The sequence below is a fragment of the Elephas maximus genome, chromosome X (genome assembly GCF_024166365.1).
Source record: "Elephas maximus indicus isolate mEleMax1 chromosome X, mEleMax1 primary haplotype, whole genome shotgun sequence".
Lineage (NCBI taxonomy): Eukaryota > Metazoa > Chordata > Mammalia > Proboscidea > Elephantidae > Elephas > Elephas maximus.
This window is the reverse complement of record NC_064846.1, coordinates 125,012,117-125,018,284: the sequence shown is the minus strand read 5'-3', so window position 1 is coordinate 125,018,284 and position 6,168 is coordinate 125,012,117.

The window sequence follows — 6,168 nt, the reverse complement described above, 5'->3', positions numbered from 1 at the left end:
TTGTTGTTTACTTGATATATATTTTTTCCATCCTTTGAGTTTTAGTTTGTTTTGTGTCTCTAAGTCCAATGTGTGTCTCTTGTAGGCTGCATATTGGTGGATTTTTTATATCCATTCTGCATCTCTCTGTCTTTATTGGTGCATTAGTCCATTTACATTCAGCGTAATTATGGATAGGTATAGTGCTGTCATTTTGATGTCTTTTTGTGTGTGTTGTTGAGAGTTTCTTTTTCCCACTTAATCTTATGTGCTGAGTAGTTTATCTCTATATAAATTGTCTTTTCTTCTTATTCCTTGTTGTTGTTTTTGCTGAGTCTTTTTTTTTTCCCGAATTGTATTTTGATGAGTAGGATTGTTAGTCTCCTTTGTGGTTACCTTAGTATTTACCCCCATTTTTCTAAGTTTAAACCTATCTTTCATTTCTTTACATTGCCTTGACTTCCTCTCTATATGAAAGACCTATGAGCGTATTTTTTAGTCCCTCTTCATTGTTTTAATGTTGTCCTCTTTTATTTAATGACACCACTCTTTCCGTGTTTTGACCATTTTTTACCTTGATTTTTTTTGTGTGATTTCTGTATTTTGTTTGACATCTGTTTGCTCTGTCCTGTGTTCTAGTGTTGGGTTGACATCTGATGCTATTGATTTTCAAACCAGGGAACTCCCTTTAGTGTTTCTTCTAGTTTTGCTTTGGTTTTTACGAATTCCTTAAACTTCTGTTTATATAAAAATGTCCTAATTTCGCCATCATATTTGAGAGATAGTTTTGCTCGATATATGATTCTTGGCTGGCAATTTTTTTTCCTTCAATGCTTTATATAAGCCATCCCATTGCCTTCTTGCCTACATGGTTTCTGCCGAGCAGTCCAAGTTTATTCTTACTGACTCTCCTTTATAGGTGACTTTTCGTTTATCCCTAGCTGCTCTTTAAATTCTCTTTGTATCTTCAGTTTTGGCAAATTTGATTATACCTTGGTGACTTTCTTTTGGGATCTACCTTATGTGGAGTTCGATGAGCATCTCGCATAGATATCTTCTCATTTTTCACAATATCAGGGAAGTTTTCTGCCAACAAATCTTCAACAATACTCTCTGTATTTTATGTTATCCCTCCCTGTTCTGGCACTCTAATCACTTGTAGGTTATTTCTGTTTATAAAGTCCCATATAATTTTTAGGGTTCCTTCGTTTTTTTTAATTCTTTTATCTGATTTTTTTCAAATATATTGATACCAAGCGTTTTATCTTCATTCTCACTATTTCTGCCTTCCACTTCCTCAATTTTGCTCCTCTGACTTTCTTTGTCTAAATCTGTAATTTTATTGTTAATCCTCTGAATTTCTTATTGCTGTTTCTCTATGGATTCTTGCAATTTATTCGAGTTTTCATTATGTGCTTGAATAACCTTTTTTCATTTCTTCAACTGCTTTATTTGTGTGTTTCTTGGCTTGTTCTGCATACCGCCTGATCTCCTACCTGATGTCTTGAAGAGTTCTGTATATTAATCTTTTGAATTCTGCATCTGGTAATTCCAGGAAGGCACCTTCATCCAGAAGATCCTTTGATTCTCTGTTTTGAGAGCTTGTTGACATGATTATGGTCTGCTTCTTTTTAAAAAAATTTTTTTTATTGACTATTGTCTCTGAGCCATCTGTATTTTATTAGTTTATTTTATGTTTGCTTACTGTATCCTAGCTTCTTGCTTTGTTTTGTTTTGATATGCCCAAATATGCTGCTTCAGTGAGCTAGCTTATTTTTGTCTTTGAAGTTCTAACATCCTGTCACCACATGGTTAGAGCTGCTACTAGGTATATGAGTCTAGGCGTCCATCCACTTTTCTCGTATGGATTCAGCTCAGGTGTCCAGGTAGTTGGTCATCAAGTGTGTGGTACAGGCTCTGTTCTACAGTCTTAGAGGGGCAGGGGTGATTGTTGTAGGTACAGGTATCTGGTTACAACAGGGGGTCATGCTCTGAACAAGGCAGGGTGCTGAGAACTGTCCCCTGTGTGTCTGTAAAGAAAGTGCATCTCTGTTCCCAAGAGCACACAAATGGGTGGGTTCTGCAGCTGGTCCGTGGGCACCCAGTGCTTTTGATTGTAAGGACTGAGAGGTACCACTTCTCCTTGGACCCCTGTCATGGGTGGGTAGGTGATGTGGGTGGAGCCACCAGTCCTTAGGCTCCTGATGTGGGTAGGTGAGGACCCTGTTTAATAGTCAAAGCGTTGTCAAACATCAAACACCCACCTCTCCATTGCACAGCTGAAACAGTTGCAGTCTGCCAACAAGGGCCTAGTCTCCTGAAATAGGCCTACACGTCCATGCAGGGGTGAAAGGTATTCAAAGTCCATGGATCTTTTGTATCTGGACAGGAGCCACTTCTGTCCTGAGCTCCCCAGCTTAGTGGAGCTGGCAGAGTATCTTTTCCCCCAATTGTGAACTTATTCCTTCTCAAAGGCTGGGGAATGGCTCAGTGCACGCTGCAGGACCTATCTCAGCCCCATGGACATTGACAGCCACTGGAGCTGGCTGGGGGGCTGTGGCCATGGTAAAATAAATGCAAGTACTTAGCTGTTTCTGAGAGTGCCATTCTTCTCTGGTTCCAGAGGTGTGAGTAGGCTACGTGACTCACTGTCTCTCCCTGAGGAAACCGCATCTGGAATGCTACTACCAGCTCCACTGAGGTCACTCCAGGGAATGGTGCCTGAGGGTTCCCGGCAATTCAGGTCCAGTAACTCCTCACCGCTTCTGAACCGTCTCTCCCTCCCCCTGCTGCTTAGTACGTTTTCTAACTTTGCCTTTGATGTTCAGGGCACCTGGCTTGTCATATATATAATTGTTTCACTTGTTTTTTCAGGTCTTTGTTGTTAGAGTCTGACTACTCCACCATCTTTGCCCCGCCTCTGAAGCCAGTCTATTTTGAGATATATAAGACAGAAGCGAGCAGAGAGACACGGAGACTTCATACATGAAACCAGCACAGGGAGCAGAGCGTGTCCTTTGGACCCAGGGTCCCTGTGCTGAGAAGGTCCTCAGCCAGGGGAGGATTGATGACAAGGGCCTTTGTCCAGAGCCAACAGAGAAAGGAAAGCCTTCCCCTGGAACTGATGCCCTGAATTTGGACTTCTAGCCTACTCAACTGTGAGAGGATACATTTCTCTTTGTTAAAGCCATCCACTTGTAGTATTTCTGTTACAGCAGCACTAGATGACTCAGACAGTTTATATCCTTTCACCATACTTATTCAATCTCTATGCTGAGCAAATAATCTGAGAAGCTGGACTGTAAGAAAAAGAACATGGCATCAGGATTGGAGGAAGACTCATTTAGAACCTGCAATATGCAGATGACACAAATTTGCTTGCTGAAAGCGAAGAAAACTTGAATCACTTAGTGATGAAAATCAAAGACCACAGCCTTCAGTATGGATTACATCTCAACATAAAGAAAACAAAAATCCTCACAGTTGGACCAATAAGCAACATTATGATAAACAGAGAAAATACTGAAGATGTCAAGGATTTCATTTTACTTGGATCAACAATCAATGCCCAGGGAAGCAGCAGTCAAAAAATCAAACAATGTACTGCATTGGGCAAATCTGGTGAAAAAACCTCTTTAAAATCTTAAAAAGGAAAGATAACATTTTGACAACTAAGGTGTGCCTGACCCAAGTCATGGTATTTTCAATTACCTCATATGCACATTAAAGATGGATAATGAAAAAAAAGGGCTGAAAAGAATTGGTGCATTCAAGTTATGGTGTTGGCAAAGAATATTGAACACATCATGGACTGCCGGAAGAATGAACAAATTTGTTTTGGAGGAAATACAGCCAGAATGCTCCTTAGAAGCAAGGATGGTGAAACTTTGTCTTGCTTACTTTGGACATGTTATCAGGAAGGACCAATCCTTGGAGAAGGGCATCATGCTTGGTAAAGTAGAGGGTCAGGAAAGAAAGAGGAAGACCCTCAACAAGATGGATTGGCACAGTGGCAACAACAATGGTCTCAAACATACCTACTATTGTGAGGATGTCTCAGGACCAGGCAACGTTTCATTCTTCTGTTATACATGCAGTCACTATGAGTTGAAGCTAACTCAACAGCACCTAAAAACAACAACAACATCTTTTTCCTCCTGAGTTGTTTTCAATCATGTTAGATTCTTAAAACAAAAATTATAACACCTTCTGATGTTGGGATCAATGTATGTAGAAGAAATAGATAAGGAAATTATATTTTAAAGTCACTCACACGAAAATGGATCAATGTCCTAAATATAAGAAACAAAACCATTAAATTCTTATAAGAAAACATAGGGGTAAAGCTTCAGGACCTTGTTTTTGACAATGTATTTTTAGGTATGACACCAAAAGTATGAGCAACAAAAGACAAAACAGATAAACTGGACTTTATTAAATTCCAACTTAACATTAAAAACTTTTGAGCATTACAGGACATTATGAAGAAAGCAAAGAGACAACCCAGAGAATGGGAGAGGCTACTTGGTAACCACATATCTAATAAGGGTTTAATATCCAGAATATGTAAAGAACTCCTATAACTCAACAACAAAAAGGCAACCCAGTGAAAAAACAGGCAAAGTACTTGAATAGACATTTCTCCAAGGAAGATATACAAATAGCCAATAAGGACATAAAAAATGTTCAAACATCATTACTCATTAGGGAAATGGAAATCAAAACCACAGTGAGATACCAGCTCATACCCACTAGGACGGCTATTATCAAAAAGAAAAAAAATTGGAAAATGACAAGTGTTGGTGAGGGTGCAGAGGAATTGGATCCCTGTAGCATAGTTGGTAAGAATGTAAAATGATGTAGCTGCTGTGGAAAACAATTTGGTGGTTCCTTAAAAAGTTAAACATAGAATTACCATATAAATCAGCAATTCCATTCTTAGGTATATACCCAAAAGAATTGAAAGCAGGACTCAAATATATACCTGTATACCAATGTTAGAGCAGCATTATTCATAATAGCCAAAAGGTGGAAACAACCCAACTGTCCATCAACAGATGAATGGATTAAAAAAAAAGTTATATATATACACACACACTGGAATATTATTCAGCCATAAAGAGAAATGAAATTCTGATACATGCTATGACATGGATGAACCCTGAAAATATTATGTTGAGTTAATTAAGTCAGACACAAATGGACAAATATTATTTGATACCAGTTATATGAAATACGTAGAATAGGTAAATGCATACAGACAAAAGTTTATTGGTGGTTACCAGAGGGCGTGGGGAGGTGAGAATGAGGAGTTATTGCTTAAGGGGTACTTAGTTTCTGTTCGGGGTGATGAAAACCTTTTGGACACAAATAGTGGTGATGGTTGCACAACATGGTGAATGTAATGAATGTCACTAAATTATGACTCTGAATTGTGACAACCACTTAAAATAGTTGAAATGGCAAATTTTTGTTTTGTATGTTCTACCACAATAAAGTTTTTTTTTTTTTAAAGAAAAATACAGTTTGAGGGTAAAGGGACCTAAATAAAAATAAGATTTCTACACTTTAATGGAAGTGGTAAAATGTCAAGAACAGTAAGCTGTGATAAATTCCATATGTATATTTTAATACCTACAGCAAACACTGAGAAAACTATACAAGGTGATTGTCTTAGTTATCTAGGGCTGCTATAACAGACATACCGCAAGTAGATGGCTTTAACAAGGAGAAATTTGTTTCCTCACAGTAAAATGGGCTAAAAGTCCAAATTCAGGGCTTCGGCTCCATGGGAAGGCTTTCTCTGTCCACTCTGGAGGAAGGTCATTGTCCTCAATCTTCCCCTGGTTGAGAAGCTTCTCAGATACTGGGACCCCGGGGCCAAAGGATGTGCTCTGCTCCCAGTGCTGCTTTCTTGGTGATATGAGGTCCCCCGTCTCTCTGCTCCCTTCTCTCTCTTACATCTCAAGAGATTGCCTCAAGACACAATCCAATCTTGTATATTGAGTCCTGCCTCACTAACACAACTGTCACCCATCCTCATTAACATCATAGAGGCAGGATTTACAACATATAGGAAGATCACACAATACTGGGAATCATGGCCCAGTGAAATTGATACATACATTTTGGGGGGGACATAATTCAATGTATGACAGTGCTATTCTCAAAAACAGTATAAATAAGTCA